Below are 18,965 nucleotides of genomic sequence, written 5' to 3' on the forward strand. Positions count from 1 at the left end.
TGCCACATGCGTCACATGGGAATCTTCCCCTGATCCTTCATCGCGAAACTTTAGAACACACTTATCAGCAAATGGATATGCAATTAGTGTTTGTGGTTTTCCACATTCTTTGTGGAGAAAAAAGTTGCAACCACTTCGGATGCATAGTAAGTCAATCCGAAACCTAGTTGGTCACATCCCCAACAGTAATACGGGAAGGTGGTGTATTTTAGAACAAGTTTATGGATGGCATGGATGATTTATCTCCATATAACTATCGTGTTACCTGAAAGCTATTGATCAGTAGCACAGTAGCAGATATAAAGACGAAATTCACAAATCGAATGAAAATTCATTTAATTATGTAATTCAAAAAGGTGTACCTTGAATACTACTATATCTCTTGATAAATAAAGGAAAGCCTGCATTTATAGAATCATCGTCATTAAGGTTGCATCATGAAACATAAACTTGAACCGCTTCAAGTGATGATATCAATCTACAGTTTCTATTAAAATCATATAATGATGATGTTATTATTAGGCTAATTCCTTTGTTAAGAAAAAATCAAAAAAAAAAAATCTAAGTCACTAAGCTGATGTCATTAATCATAATTATATACAATTAAAAAACTAATTATAATTAAAAGTGTGTAATTATACGAAGTATTTATATTTATTTGACCAGCTCCAAACCCTAATTAACTACTTCCAATAATCACAGCAGTTCAACAGTTTAATCACCATCATTCATCGATTATGTTGCTGTTGTATTTGTCAATTTTCTGATTACGATTACTTTTCGCTTTGCATTTTATCCATTATTTAGGTTTCTCTTTAATCATCTTGCGTATATCAATCTTAATTCTTTGTATTTCTAATTTATATAAATGTTGCAATTATTTTAATGATTTATTATATTTGCAGGAATACTCATGCGAAAAGAAGCTTCATAATAATCGATTCAGGTTTCTCCTATTAGTTTTTAATTGATTTTGTTATTAATTTACATTATTTAAATGAAATATAATTATTGAAATGGTGTAAATATGTATGTTAGTAATCAATTTGAAAATGAATTTGAACATCCCTTTTCATGGTTTGAGTTTTTTCTGTTGTAACGACCCGACTTTTTCGACTTATAATTATATTTATTACTTTCACGAAACTGCGTATTTGTGCGTACTGAGCTATATTATGTTCGGGGATACTTATTCATGATTAATTACTTTCGTTAATATCTTACAACGTGTTATTAAGTGCGTAATCACTTAACTTGATCCTCGAATGCTTTTATGACCGTTAGTGTCACTTGTCGTTTAAAACGAGCTATGTACTTTGTACACGTTAAACTTTTGTCATAATTGGAATATTATGACTACGTAATACTAATTGTTATTTTCTAATGACAGTTACTTAGCTTATTGGTTGCTTAATTACGCTTAGTATTTTACTAATGCACACTAGTTAGTCTTAATAGACTTTTTACCTTAATGGACTTAGACCCACCCTGCTCTAGTTAATGGACCATTAAATTAGCCCAATTTTAATGGATTTATGATCTATTAAGATGTAAGGAAAAAATCCATTAAGTTAAGCCAACATACTAGCATTTTTGTGTGCCACTACTACACATGTTGCATGGGATCCCAACATACAAGCACCACCTTTGTACAACCACCATGCAAAAAGCAAAAGTTGTCCCCCCCCTTGTCCCCAAAACCTACGGCCACCATGCTCCCCCATCACCACTATAAATGCAAGCCTCATTCTTCATTTCACACTTCATTTCATTCTCTCAAAAACACACACTTGCTCTCTAATTTTCTCTCTAGTCTTTCTCACACTAAAATTGTAAGTTCTTGAATTTTGTTCTTCTTATCTTTTTCTTCTTAATCACGACATCATCATCATCATCATCATCATGAGATCATGCTTTTTAGCTTTTTGATCTTGTTATACCTTGTAGATTCAAACTTTGATTTGAATCCTTCAAGAACATGAAAGATTCAAACTTTTTAGCTTTGATTCTTCATTACTTTGTTGGATCTAAGTTTTATAACTTAAGATCACTTTATTTTGTTAAAAGATCAAAACTTGTGTTTATGATCTTCATGTAACTTGTAGATCTAGCTTTTTGCTTTAAGGATCTTCAAGAACATTAAAGATCCAAGCTTTCTAGCTTAGGGTTTCATTATTTTGTTTAGATCTAAGCTTTTTAAGTTTACGATCTCATTAATTCTCTTAGATCTTAGCTTTCTAGCTTATGGTCTCATTAATCTTGTAAAAATTCAAGCTTTCTAGCTTAGGGTTTCTTAATACTTGAGATTTAAGTTCTTATTGTAGATTTCACTTACTTGGAACCTTTCTATGATTTTTGTGGTGATAAAAGTCAAGTCTTCATCATCTCATATGATGAAGATGCATAAACTTGTATCAAAAGGACAAAGGTTGAAGCTTTATTGTGTTTATACAATAAAGAGACAACTTTGATGCTCAAAACTTATAGAAAGTTAGCTTTTATTTTTAGTTGTGTGTTGATGGTTAAAACTTGGTCATAATGATACTAAAACATCAAAGAGTTGTACACTTGAGGCTTATACGCATCAAGGATGAGAACCGTGATAAGCATCAAGCACCAAGAAACCCACCGGAGCACTTGTTTCTGTTTTTCAGGGTCTGATCAGACTCCCGGGGCTTCTGGAAAGTTTATTTTCAGATAGTTCGGTTTGAGTAGATGACTTTTTTGTTTAAGACTCGCCTAAATCATATATACGGTTTAGGATTTATAGCCATCCGAAAATCACTATGCCATCGTAACGACGTGCTGAAATTTCTGTCCTACTCGCGCTTGAACCGTCGCCACAGTCAAATGACATCGAGTTAGGATCTGAAAAATTGGACAGCGGTAAGAGGACTCACAAACGGAGACTTGGCCACTGGCCGTGTGTCATTTCAGTTTGTATAGAGGTCGTAGCACCTGTCCGAAGTCAGTCCTTTGTTTCAATCTCTATTCTTGTGGAAAACTTACTTTATCTTTTACATATGATGATAATGATGATGCTTAAGACTTAATGTGACGACCCGAAAATTTCTGACCAAATTTAAACCTAACCTTTATATGTTTCTGACACGATAAGCAGAATTTGTAATGTTGAATCTCAAAAAGTTTGGAACTACATTCATGTAATCAATTACCCTTTGACCGTGTTCGACGATTCATGAACAATTATGTGTATATAGATATGTATATATAATATATAATATTAGATATATGATACTTTACATGAACGTATTTGTTTCAATATATTTATCGACAGAATTAAGAGATAATATCAAATGATTGAATTATCAGATACATTATGATATGATTACGGGCCAATGTTATGAGGTCCACTGTGATTTAAGAAATCTATTCTTTTTGACAATATTCGGAAAATGGTAAAGTGATCTATAAGTAAGAACGTGGAGTGTAAATAACTTAGATGTTGGATATCGACAAGTTAAGTAACTCGACATTTTTCATTAAGATGATTTCATACGTTTATTAAACCTTTGGACTTTATCCCATGCTTCACCAACAGACTGTAATTTAAAAGCTTGAAACCTATTATGAATATATATAATTCTACTTTTCTAAAATGTTTTATGATATAACGATTTAAATTAATATTAAATATATTTATACGCGTATTATACGCACATAGTTTTATACTTTTACTATACTTTAACTTTACCTTTACTTTACTTTTACTTTACTTTTACTTTACTTTTACTTTACTTTAACTTTAATAATTCACTTTAATAATTCATACTTTAATAATTCACTTTAATAATTCATACTTTAATAATTCACTTTAATAATTCATACTTTAATAATTCACTTTAATAATTCATACTTTAATAATTCACTTTAATAATTCATACTTTAATAATTCACTTTAATAATTCATACTTTAATAATTCACTTTAATAATTCAAAAATCTATTATAAATAGAATTCAATAGGTTTCATTATTTCATAGAAACTTGAAAATATATTTCTCTAAACTCTCTCAATCGAATTACATATATATATTTACTTAGTATTATTTCAAGATATTATTAGTATATATAAAATACTACGACGGAGTTATATTCAGACGATTTCAAAATAAGTTTCCAAACGGGATAGAGCTAAGAAAATTATGGGTTATAGCTATGGAGGTTATGGGTATTGTTCGAGGGTATTGCTCGTGAGGTCAACCTAACATTTATCATTTTCATTGCGTCTACGTACTTTCCTGCAATATTGAATCACACTTTTAATACGTGAGTATTCATATCTTATCTTTTATATATTAATAGTGTATCCCTGACTAGTGCTAGAGTATATATGATTATGCATTTTTGTATGCATAGTTTCGTCGTTAAATAGTTTATGATAAATTACGAATTTGATACATATGCTACTGAGATAAGGTATATGATATGCATGTTGTTGAAAAGCTAAAGAAAAATTAATAACTTTTCATTTAGAAATCGTGTGAGTTCGATGAACGGATTAAAAGATATGGTCAAATTATTTATTATTAATTTTAATATTATTATTAAAACGATTATTATAATTTTTATCAGTTGATGTTATTACTAAAATTATCTTTATTACTAAAAATTAATATTTTTATTGAAACTATCATTTTATTATTTTTATCATTATTATTATTATCAATATTATTTTATCAAATAAATATGCGTACAAAGATATTTTTACCACACGTAATATAATTACATTAATAATACATACCACTATATTTTTATGATATTAAGTGAATTTTATAAATTTTATTACTTGAGATATATAAAAGTATATTTTTATCATATATGAATTTAAATATAAATTTTTATTTATTAATAAATGACTTATATTATTTAGTATAATAAGATCTGATAAATATATTTAAATATATAAAACGACTATATATAAGTTATATAATAAACATGTATAGATTTTGGAAGTCATTTTGGGTCAAGTTGACTTTTGTTGACTTTTGCATGTCGGTCTCGAGCATTAGGATTGTGATACACTACGACTTGACCTAAATTGTTAGACAGATATTGACCAACATATAAATATATATACTTAATATAGGTTCGTGAATCCGAGACAACCTGCACTTGTTCAGTACCGTCATATACATAATTGCTACGAAATACAGTATTGTGAGTTTCATTTGCTCCCTTTTATATATATTTTTAGGCTGAGAATACATGCGCTATTTTATAAATGTTTTACGAAATAGGCAAAAGTACTAAAACTGATTCTATGTGGGTTTAAACCAGAAATATACCCTTAGCTTGGTAACATTAAACTACTTGTCTATGTACGGTAGGCGCGAATCCTAAAGATAGATCTAATGGGCCTGACAAACCCCATCCTGACTATGGGATGCTTTAGTACTTCGAGGTTATTTTAAACACACCTGATCTGGTGTACTTTAGAGGGTAAAACATGAATGTTAAGGCTTGTTACCGGGTGCCTACAACTTATAGAATACTTTTATACACTTGCGAGTGTACATATATTTATAAACGAAAATCTTGTGGTCTATTACTATTACGGAAATGGTTGATTATGATAAACTAATGAAATCATCAACCTTTTGGTTGACACTTTAAAGCATGTTTATTCTCAGGTATTATAGAAATCTTCCGCTGTGCATTAGCTCATTTTAAGGATATTACTTGGAGTCATTCATGACATACTTTGAAAGACGTTGCATTCGAGTCGTTGAGTTCATCAAGATTAATATTAAGTCAATTATAGTTGGATGTAATATGAAATGGTATGCATGCCGTCAATTTTAGATGTAAAGAAAGTTTGTCTTTTAAAAACGAATGCAATGTTTGTAAAACGTATCATATAGAGGTCAAATACCTCGTGATGTAATCAACTATTGTGAATCGTTTATAATGTATATGAACGGGTCCTTTCAGTTGGTATCAGAGCGGTGGTCTTAGCGAACCAGGTCTTGCATTAGTGTGTCTAACTGATAGTTGTTAAGATGCATTAGTGAGTCTGGACTTCGACCGTGTCTGCATGTCAAAAAGTTTACTTATCAATTTTAGATGGAAATCATCTACTTATCATCCTTAGGAAATTACCTGCTTATCATCTTAAGTCTAGACGCGTTTTCCTGCATTTATTGCATAATAGTGTATAGACGGATTCTTATCTTAGCACATCTATTACTGTGAACTTTGACTGACATCTTTTCAAAGATTCTCCGTAATTTACGGAATTTTGGTATTATATATACATATGCAAATTATGTAATTGAAGAATACCAAATCTAAATTCTACAATCTATTTCATACCAAAAATTCTTTCCCTGATCCTACGAGATGGATCCTTCAACCAGTTCAAATTCGTCAGATTCCGACAGCTATTCTGATATGGATATCTGCCTGAGCTCCGAAAGTAGCATCACCGGAATGGATCAACCAATTTCCCATCATCTATTTTGGATGAATTGGGGATGGGTTCGTAGTCAACTCAACCATTGGAGACAAGAAGAAGGTGATCCCTTCCATTCACCACATTGCCCTCTTGGCGATGAACCTGAAGCACTTACCGGCGAACCTGTTCGAGACACCATTTTCTCACTCATTGCTAGAGTATCTCATCATATACTATCCCATATTGCGAATCTTATTCATCCGCTCGTTCCAACCGCCAATCATCCCGGTGTACTAGCAGAAATTAACGAACTTCGCACCCGAGTAGTGGCTTTGGAACACATGGTGCAAGGATTACAAACACCATCAGCAGCACCAGCAGCATAACCAATACGGCCAGTAACATCCACATCGCAAGCCTCAATACCACAAGCTTCAGCAGCATCATCAGCAATTACCGGCAGTATCATCAGCATCAACAATATCGTCAGCACCACCATCACCGTCAGTACTGCCTGCATCATCAGCACTAGTAGCACCTATAACATCACAAGTTCCGTCAGTTCAAGAATCGTTGTGGACGTCATCATTGATCAACAACGAGTATTTTGTATCAACTAGTTATGAAGTATTAACTCATTCTTCTGAAGAAATTATATATATATATATATATTTTTTATATACATGAATGCTGAAACTATAAAAATCTTTCGTACAAAGCTATTGAATATGAATTGGAAAAGGGTAGATACTACTCAGTTAAATTCATATTACTAATATGCTATGATGTACATCCTTCGTTAACAACCTAACCATCGTAACTATAATCTTTGATTCAATTAAATGAATTCGGTTTCATAATAAACCAAGTGTATCATTCAATAACATGTTTGATTTTACACTTTCATCTTCAATGTACTCGAAACTTACTGGAAAACAACATTCGTATCTTGTGAAGTTAGCAAAAGTTCTATGAGCATCAGCATAATTCACTAAGGAAATATCTATAAGAATAAATATTGAAGTATTGATTACATTAGCGAAATACTCCGCGAAGATTATGTAATCTCTAATGTTTTAGAGATTATTCTTTACTAATCCTAGCCGAAAATCAAATGAGCTTAATATGATATTAACTCATTAAAATCTGTATTACATCTGAAGAAAATATACATACATATATTTTCATAAAGACTGTAATGAAAAATTCTTGTTCAAAATATTATTTGTGACATTTTTTTAACGGGTAGGTAATAACCGAGAGATATATAAATGCACAATTAATATATTACATTCTTCGATTCTAATTCAGTAAATCATCAACTATACTCCCTATTTTCACAACAGTATACCTTCTTTTATAAGAAATCAAAACAACCATACTCATTCAAATTCAATCACCTATTCTGATTTTTGAAATCTCAGAATGCAACTCGAGATATAAGCAAAACCATCACTCTTAGATCCTTACATTTTTTCAAAGCTATACTTTAACTTCAAAACTGTGATAGAACATCACTTTTAATTGTAACACTCAAAAGGATACGAGAATCAATCGAGATTTATGACGAATTTATCCTTTGGATATTGACAATGACAAGCTGCATTTAAAACACTTCAAAATTTCGAAAGACACTTCAAATAAGGAACAATCGAGATGATGATCCAATCACACATTACCCGAAGTCTTGTACCTGAAAAACTCTCGAACCCAAATTCATAGTTTAACACGTACCGCGTTGAATTCTTTAGCATTTATTAGCAAAAACAAGTTTACGATTCTTTTCAAAGTAGCCAGTTTCGTCACAGCTCCAACAAGTCAACTTCGACTTTTCAGTAAAACTAATTTTATTATAACTTCGATAGATACGCTACCCTTTCACCATCGTTACTGGGGAACCTTTCATATCTCACCACATTAGCAGTAAACTTATCAACAACTTCATTAACCTTCGACTTAAACCTCTCCGAAAAGTCACTATACTTATTCATTGAAACTCCACCTCTTACTCATCTGCATCTTGCAACAAGAATTACCATACCAATTACTGAAAATCAGCAATCAGTATTTTGAAATCTCACAGCGTTTCTATCCAATAGTTATATATACATATAACATCTATCTCCTAAACTTACACACTTCGAATGTGAGGATTCTGAAAAACATCTCAAACTGTGAATTAGTTCTCGAAATGCTAATGAAGCAGCAGAAACTGTAAATGACTTTAACAGTCAAAAGTTTGATGACAAAGAATAATGTGTTGGTAAAGCCCAAAAAAAGTGAAGAGTTGATACTGAACAATGGATTGAGCAGACCGTGAAGGAGACCAAGGACAAAAACAAGGACCAAAGTCTGTATTTAAAGAATCTTGATGATTCTGTTTATGACGAAGTCATTAACGAATACCTTGCTCCTGACTCTAAACCTTTGCGGACCTTATTCTTCATCATCATCTTATCTTAAATATTATAAGATATCTTCGTATCTCTCATTATACATATTCTCCATATTTCTGGAGATATTTTCACAACTATTCTTATCTGAGATCATTTATCTCTCCATAATATCTGCAACATAAAAGAAACTGTGTTGGTTTCTAATTTCTGAAAAAAAAATTCAAATATGAATGTTTTGAAGTAGTGTTGGGAACTGAAGCATGAGTTAGTATAATATAATGACACTTGATCAACGTGATTATATTACAGTAATTCATGCTGAGTTTCTAATGGAACGTGATGATTCACAGAACATACCGTCATCATGTGCCATTTACACGACTCTTACATTCTACCAAATCTCCAAACATATTAAGAACATATCTTCTTGATAGTTCTATCTTTCCGGATATTCTGGTAATTTGCCAAATCAAGATCATACCATTACGATTTCCTTCTTAGAACATTAACTATGTTCATCCAAAACTTCATACCTACTAATTCTGGACCATTATTCGCTTGACTTAAAGCCGGGAAGAGACAACAAAAGTATGAAACTCCGAAATGTAAGGGAGAATATAAAGTTCAATAACAACACATAAATTACAAACCGTGTATATCAATGTTTATCACAACATAAAGACACGGGAGAATTAAAAACACTATAACCCCAAGGGCGAAGTAGAAGAAAACAGATTCCTCCGGTGGAAGTTGGAACAGGAGAATGATTGTTGCGATAGTAAGGATAAGGACAAGGATTAGAACTGGATTAAGCATTTTCGCAATCTTTTGAAATTGGAATTGAGTATAGAAGTGGTAAAAACTAATGGAATGGAAAAGGTAAATATATAAGGGAAATATCAGACGTAGTAATCGGGACAGATCATCGTATTTAATTAAAGAGATCCTAATTTCCTTAAATCTCGAAGAAACAGATCTTATAGATTTCTAAGAATTTTTTTTTTTTTGAATCCCTTGAATTCCGGAATTCAACCATGACTACGTCAAAAATTATGACGAAACTTATTTTCCTCATTCCACTATTTTGTGATAGCTTCACTCATATGCTTCGAGTAATCGGATCATTTTATCCATATTACTCTATGGTAATAAAATCCTATCTATCAACACATATCTGTCATGAAAATATTTTTATGGTTAGCCATGACGACCTCGATCAAATTTCGGGATGAAATTTCTTTAACGGGTAGGTACTGTGACGACCCGGAAATTTCTGACCAAATTTAAACCTAACCTTTATATGTTTCTGACACGATAAGCAGAATTTGTAATGTTGAATCTCAAAAAGTTTGGAACTACATTCATGTAATCAATTACCCTTTGACCGTGTTCGACGATTCATGAACAATTATGTGTATATAGATATGTATATATAATATATAATATTAGATATATGATACTTTACATGAACGTATTTGTTTCAATATATTTATCGACAGAATTAAGAGATAATATCAAATGATTGAATTATCAGATACATTATGATATGATTACGGGCCAATGTTATGAGGTCCACTGTGATTTAAGAAATCTATTCTTTTTGACAATATTCGGAAAATGGTAAAGTGATCTATAAGTAAGAACATTGAGTGTAAATAACTTAGATGTTGGATATCGACAAGTTAAGTAACTCGACATTTTTCATTAAGATGATTTCATACGTTTATTAAACCTTTGGACTTTATCCCATGCTTCACCAACAGACTGTAATTTAAAAGCTTGAAACCTATTATGAATATATATAATTCTACTTTTCTAAAATGTTTTATGATATAACGATTTAAATTAATATTAAATATATTTATACGCGTATTATACGCACATAGTTTTATACTTTTACTATACTTTAACTTTACCTTTACTTTACTTTTACTTTACTTTTACTTTACTTTTACTTTACTTTAACTTTAATAATTCACTTTAATAATTCATACTTTAATAATTCACTTTAATAATTCATACTTTAATAATTCACTTTAATAATTCATACTTTAATAATTCACTTTAATAATTCATACTTTAATAATTTACTTTAATAATTCATACTTTAATAATTTACTTTAATAATTCAAAAATCTATTATAAATAGAATTCAATAGGTTTCATTATTTCATAGAAACTTGAAAATATATTTCTCTAAACTCTCTCAATCGAATTACATATATATATTTACTTAGTATTATTTCAAGATATTATTAGTATACATAAAATACTACGACGGAGTTATATTCAGACGATTTCAAAATAAGTTTCCAAACGGGATAGAGCTAAGAAAATTATGGGTTATAGCTATGGAGGTTATGGGTATTGTTCGAGAGTATTGCTCGTGAGGTCAACCTAACATTTATCATTTTCATTGCGTCTACGTACTTTCCTGCAATATTGAATCACACTTTTAATACGTGAGTATTCATATCTTATCTTTTATATATTAATAGTGTATCCCTGACTAGTGCTAAGTATATATGATTATGCATTTTGGTATGCATAGTTTCGTCGTTAAATAGTTTATGATAAATTACGAATTTGATACATATGCTACTAAGATAAGGTATATGATATGCATGTTGTTGAAAAGCTAAAGAAAAATTAATAACTTTTCATTTAGAAATCGTGTGAGTTCGATGAACGGATTAAAAGATATGGTCAAATGAATTATTATTAATTTTAATATTATTATTAAAACGATTATTATAATTGTTATCAGTTGATGTTATTACTAAAATTATCTTTATTACTAAAAATTAATATTTTTATTGAAACTATCATTTTATTATTTTTATCATTATTATTATTATCAATATTATTTTATCAAATAAATATGCGTACAAAGATATTTTTACCACACGTAATATAATTACATTAATAATACATACCACTATATTTTTATGATATTAAGTGAATTTTATAAATTTTATTACTTGAGATATATAAAAGTATATTTTTATCATATATGAATTTAAATATAAATTTTTATTTATTAATAAATGACTTGTATTATTTAGTATAATAAGATCTGATAAATATATTTAAATATATAAAACGACTATATATAAGTTATATAATAAACATGTATAGATTTTGGAAGTCATTTTGGGTCAAGTTGACTTTTGTTGACTTTTGCATGTCGGTCTCGAGCATTAGGATTGTGATACACTATGACTTGACCTAAATTGTTAGACAGATATTGACCAACATATAAATATATATACTTAATATAGGTTCTTGAATCCGAGACAACCTGCACTTGTTCAGTACCGTCATATACATAATTGCTATGAAATACAGTATTGTGAGTTTCATTTGCTCCCTTTTATATATATTTTTGGGCTGAGAATACATGCGCTATTTTATAAATGTTTTACGAAATAGGCACAAGTACTAAAACTAATTCTATGTGGGTTTAAACCAGAAATATACCCTTAGCTTGGTAACATTAAACTACTTGTCTATGTACGGTAGGTGCGAATCCTAAAGATAGATCTAATGGGCCTGACAAACCCCATCCTGACTATGAGATGCTTTAGTACTTCGAGGTTATTTTAAACACACCTGATCTGGTGTACTTTAGAGGGTAAAACATGAACGTTAAGGCTTGTTACCGGGTGCCTACAACTTATAGAATACTTTTATACACTTGCGAGTGTACATATATTTATAAACGAAAATCTTGTGGTCTATTACTATTACGGAAATGGTTGATTATGATAAACTAATGAACTCACCAACCTTTTGGTTGACACTTTAAAGCATGTTTATTCTCAGGTATTAAAGAAATCTTCCGCTGTGCATTAGCTCATTTTAAGGATATTACTTGGAGTCATTCATGACATACTTTGAAAGACGTTGCATTCGAGTCGTTGAGTTCATCAAGATTAATATTAAGTCAATTATAGTTGGATGTAATATGAAATGGTATGCATGCCGTCAATTTTAGATGTAAAGAAAGTTTGTCTTTTAAAAACGAATGCAATGTTTGTAAAACGTATCATATAGAGGTCAAATACCTCGCGATGTAATCAACTATTGTGAATCGTTTATAATGTATATGAACGGGTCCTTTCACTTAACTTACGTACTTTTAAACCTTTTGGAATGATTTACTGACTTAGTAACCATTGACTTAGGTTGAGGACCTTTTGGATCGACCAACTTACTTGTTTGGACCGACTTACTACTTGCTTATGTTTTCGTATCGATTTTACCGCACATTCACTGTGAGCTATAGCTCCCTTTTTACTTTAACAATTTTTGAGATTGAGAATGCATGCACTTTTTATGTTTTACATAGACACGAGTACTTAAACTTTATATATGTGTGGGTGATATAACGACACAAATTTTCGCCTTAGCTCGGTAACGTTTAACTATTGGTTTATGAACCGGTAGACGCAAATCTTAGATATGGATCCATAGGGTTTGAAATCCCCACCCGGGCTAGTCGCGCTAGCATTTAACGGGTGTTTAATACTTCGTCTGTTTTAACGCACTCGCCAAGTGTACTTTTAGGGGGTGATATATTATTTTACGTTAAGTTAGTTACCAAGTGCCCACGGTTAAGCATATACTTTTTCATACTGTTTTGAATACGAAATCTCGTGGTCTACATTACATTATTGTTTACAACAAAACTATAGCTCACCAACATTCGTGTTGACGTTTTAAGCATGTTATTTCTCAAGTGCTTAGATGAAATTGCTTCCGCTGTTATAGACTCGCTGTGTTAGACTTCCGCTACTTTGTTTAGATATGTCTCAAGCATGGACTTTTATTTTTGCATTCACTACTTATGTTATTTTCGAACCATGGTTTTGTAATGACCTTAGTGTCACGTATTTTTGTTAATGCTTCCTATTCGTAGAAGCATGTTGCCTTTGTAAAACATTTGACGTTGGTAAAAACGTTACCTTTTCATGAATGAAAAACTTGTTTTAAAACAGCATATAGTATTACACCGTGTAATGGACCTGTTGTTGACGATCCGTACACACTGATTTTGTACGGGGCATCACATATGTTATTAAGTCTATTTTAATTTTGATGTTAATCATTAAAATATGTTAGGACTAATATATACTTTGGCATGCCAGATCGATGAAATGCCCACAGCAGCACAGATCGAGGAAATGGTGGCTGCTCGAGTAGCCGCTGCTATGGCGAATGCCAACCCACAAACTCCACCGGCTAACCAGAACATTCAGAATGGGTGCACTTACAAGGAATTTCAGAGTTGCAAGCCACAAAATATCAGTGGAATGGAAGGGCCATTTGGGTTAACAAGATGGTTTGAAAAGTTGGAATCAGTATTCCGTGTGAGTAACTGCTCCGAAGTGATCAAGACTAAGTTCGCATCTTGCACACTGTCGGATGGCACTCTGACATGGTGGAACACACTCGCCCAGGCTCAGGGAATTGATGAAGCTTATGCAACACCATGGGAGGAGTTTAAGTGGGCTATGATAGAGGAGTACTGTCCCAAAACCGAAATTCAGAAGATGGAAGCAGAATTTTGGGAATTAAAGGTTGTAGGAACGGACCTTGATGGCTATAACCAGAGGTACTTGGAGTTAGCTTTGATGTGCCCCACAATGGTTACTCTCGAGTTCAAATGGTTGGAACGGTATCTGTGGGGACTTCCCAAAGACATCCAGGGAAATGTCACTTCTTCAAAACCAGGAACTGTCCCAGAAGCTATGCGCATGGCGCACACCTTGATGGATCAGGTTATCCGTCAAAAACCGGAGAAGGTGCAATCAGAATCTGGAGCAAGTAATGGGAAGCGCAAATGGGATGAAAACAAGGGTAAAGGTATTGATCAGAATCCAGCCAAGAGGCATGAGCAGTTTAGGGGAAGCAATGAGGGGAGAAGCCCTAACCCTAACTACAAAGGTAGCCTACCTCAGTGCAGGAGATGCTATAAGCATCATACTGGGTACTGCAATGTGGTATGTGAGAAGTGTAAGAGGACTGGACACATCGGCAAGGATTGTAAGATCAATACTTCAGCTGTGAAGGCGAACCCCAATGCGCCAAGGAAGTGCTTTGAATGCGGCCAGCAGGGTCACTTCAAGAATGAATGTCCTAACAAGAAGAAGGATCGAGGGCCTGCATGTGGAAGAGTCTTCAACTTAAACACCAGAGATGCCCGTGAGAATCCTGACTTGGTTACAGGTACATTCACTGTTAATAAACTATTAGCTTCTGTCTTGTTTGATACTGGTGCCGGTAGGAGTTATATGTGTAGACATTTTTGCTCTAAGTTAGATTGGTCATTAGTTCCTTTGGACGAGAATTATCTTGTTGAGGTAGCTAATGGAAAATTTGAGAAAGTTGATCAAATTTATCGTGAAAGTATATTTAACTTAGCTGGTGTGGATTTTAAGATTGATTTGATACCTATCAAGTTAGGGAGCTTTGACGTGATAGTCGGTATGGACTGACTGTCAAAGGTGAAGGCAGAAGTTGTTTGTGGAGAGAAGATTATTCGTATACCTGGCGAAGACGGTGTGCCGTTGATAGTTTACGGAGAGAGATGTAGCCCAAAGCTGAACCTTATTAGTTGCATGAAGGCACAAAAGGTCATGAAAAAGGGGCGTTTTTCTATCTTGGCACATGTGAAGAGATTGGAAATTGAGGAGAAGAGTGTGAGGGATGTGCCGATTGTAGGCGAATTTCCCGAAGTTTTTCTAGAAGAATTACCGGGATTACCACCGCCGCGATCAGTAGAGTTTCAGATCGATCTAGTGCCAGGAGCTGCACCTGTAGCTCACGCACCTTATCGACTTGCACCTTCTGAACTACTAGAGTTGCAGAGTCAACTACAGAAATTGCTAGACTGTGGATTTATCCAACCAAGTTCTTTGCCTTGGGGCATTCCCGTTTTGTTCGTGAAGAAGAAGTATGGATCTTTCCGTATGTTTATCGATTACCGCGAACTCAACAAGTTGACAATCAAGAACCGGTATCCCCTTCCCAGAATTGACGATCTATTCGATCAACTGCAAGGATCAAGCGTTTACTCCAAGATTGATTTGCGATCGGGTTATCACTAGTTGAGGGTGAAGGAGAGCGATGTCCCTAAGACTGCGTTTCGAACTCGTTATGGTCATTATGAGCTTCTCGTGATGCCATTCGGTTTAACTAATGCACCTGCCATGTTTATGGATCTTATGAACCGCGTGTGCAAGCCGTACCTAGACAAATTCGTTATCGTATTCATAGATGATATTCTAATCTATTCCAAAAGTGAAGAAGAACACGGGCAACATCTTCAACTCGTGCTTGAACTCTTGAGACACGAACAACTATATGCCAAATTCTCCAAGTGTGAATTTTGGTTGAAGGAAGTTCAATTTCTTGGTTATATTATGAGCGATCAGATTATCAAAGTCGATCCCGCGAAAATCGAAGCCATTAGCAAGTGGGAAACCCCTGCTACTCCTACTCATATTCGTCAATTTTTAGGCCTCTTCGGCTACTATCATAGATTCATCGAAGGTTTCTCTTTGATTTCACGTCCTTTAACCGCGTTAACTCACAAAGTGAAGAAATTCGTTTGGGCGGCAGAACAAGAGATGGCGTTTCAAACCCTGAAGCAGAAGTTAACCATCGCACCTATCTTATCTCTCCCCGAAGGCAATGATGACTTCTTTGTATATTGCGACGCCTCGAAACATGGTTTTTGGTGCGTATTGATGCAACGAAAGAAGGTTATTGCTTACGCCTCCCGACAATTGAAGATTCACGAATGAAACTACACGACGCACGATCTTGAGCTTGGAGCCATTGTATTTGCACTCAAATTGTGGAGACACTATCTTTACGGAACCAAAAGTACCATCTTCACCGACCACAAAAGCCTCCAACACATTTTTTATCAGAAGAAACTGAATATGAGACAACGACGGTGGATCAAAACATTGAACAATTACGATTGTGAACTTCGTTACCATCCTGACAAGGCAAATGTAGTAGCCGATGCCTTGAGCCGAAAGGAAAGAATGGTACCTCTTTGTGTCCGAGCCTTGAACATCACCATCCACGCAAATCTCAATAGCCAAATTCGTGTAGCTCAAGATGAGGCTCTCAAAGAGGAAAATATCTCTCAAGAACGCTTGAACATTCTCGTCTCTCGATTCGAGATTAAGGAGACTGGACTCCGATATTTCGCCGGAAGAATTTGGGTGCCTAGTTATGGGGATTTACGAAGTCTTATTCTAGACGAAGCCTATAAGTCAAAGTATTCAATTCACCCAGGAGCCGGTAAGATGTACCACGATCTCAAGAAGCAATATTGGTGGCCAAACCTTAAGAAGGATGTTGCTACTTACGTTGGAAAGTGTTTAACTTGTTCCAAGGTTAAAGCCGAGCATCAAAAGCCATCTGGGTTACTTCAGTAACCCGAAATCCCACAATGGAAATGGGAAAGAATAACGATGGACTTCATCACGAAACCACCAAAGACGGTAGGCGGATATGATACCATCTGGTTTATTATTGACTGTCTCACCAAATCCGCTCACTTTCTAGCCATGAAAGAAACCGATACGATGGACAAGCTTGCGCAACTATACATAAAGGAAATTGTATCTCGTCACGGCGTACCCTTATCGATTATTTCCGACCGAGATGCCCGTTTTGCTTCTAGATTTTGGCGTTCCTTGCATGAAGCCTTGGGAACCCGTCTAGAAATGAGTACCGCATATCACCCACAAACCAACGGACAAAGCAAACGCACGATTCAAACCTTGGAGGACATGTTACGAGCTTGTGTTATTGACTTCGGAAAAGCTTGGGAAAAGCATTTGCCTCTAGCCGAATTCTCTTACAACAATAGTTATCACTCAAGTATTAATGCCGCACCTTTCGAAGCTTTATATGGTCGCAAATGTCGTTCTCCTATTTGTTGGGCCGAAGTAGGTGACAAGCAAATCAACGGACCCGAACTCATCCATGAAACAACAGAGAAGATTGTTCAAATTCAAGTAAGGCTCAAGACGGCCCGTGATCGTCAAAGGAGCTATGCCAATATTAGACGTAAAGATCTCGAATTCCAAGTGGGTGACCGCGTAATGCTAAAAGTCGCACCTTGGAAAGGTGTAATCTGTTTCGGAAAGCATGGGAAGCTAAATCCACGATACATTGGTCCTTTTGAAATCTTGGAGCGTATTGGACCCGTGGCTTACCGTTTGGATCTTCCGACTCAATTGAGTTCCGCTCATCCCACTTTTCACGTATCGAACCTGAAGAAGTGCCTTGCCGAACCAGAACTTGTCATACCCCTCGATGAGCTTACGATTGATGACAAACTCCACTTCGTGGAAGAACCTGTTGAAATCATGGACTGTGAGGTCAAGACTTTGAAACACAACAAGATTCCAATCGTTCGAGTCCGTTGGAATGCTAAACGAGGACCCGAGTTTCCTTGGGAATGAGAGGATCAGATGATGCAGAAGTATCCTCACCTCTTCCCGACTCTACCGTCTACCTCAGCTTAAAATTTCGGGACGAAATTTTCTTTAAAGGGTGGGTAATGTAACGACCCGACTTTTTCGACTTATAATTATATTTATTACTTTCACGAAACTGTGTGTTTGTGCGTACTGAGCTATATTATGTTCGGGGATACTTATTCATGATTAATTACTTTCGTTAATATCTTACAAAGTGTTATTAAGTGCGTAATCACTTAACTTGATCCTCGGATGCTTTTATGACCGTTAGTGTCACTTGTCGTTTAAAACGAGCTATGTAATTTGTACACGTTAAACTTTTGTCATAATTGGAATATTATGACTACGTAATACTAATTGTTATTTTCTAATGACAGTTACTTGGCTTATTGGTTGCTTAATTACGCTTAGTATTTTACTAATGCACACTAGTTAGTCTTAATGGACTTTTTACCTTAATGGACTTAGACCCACCCTGCTCTAGTTAATGTACCATTAAATTAGCCCAACTTTAATGGATTTATGATCCATTAAGATGTAAGACAAAAATCCATTAAGTTAAGCCAACATACTAGCATTTTTGTGTGCCACTACTACACATGTTGCATGGGATCCCAACATACAGGCACCACCTTTGTAC

The sequence above is a fragment of the Rutidosis leptorrhynchoides genome, chromosome 6, assembly GCF_046630445.1.
Source record: "Rutidosis leptorrhynchoides isolate AG116_Rl617_1_P2 chromosome 6, CSIRO_AGI_Rlap_v1, whole genome shotgun sequence".
Taxonomy (NCBI): domain Eukaryota; kingdom Viridiplantae; phylum Streptophyta; class Magnoliopsida; order Asterales; family Asteraceae; genus Rutidosis; species Rutidosis leptorrhynchoides.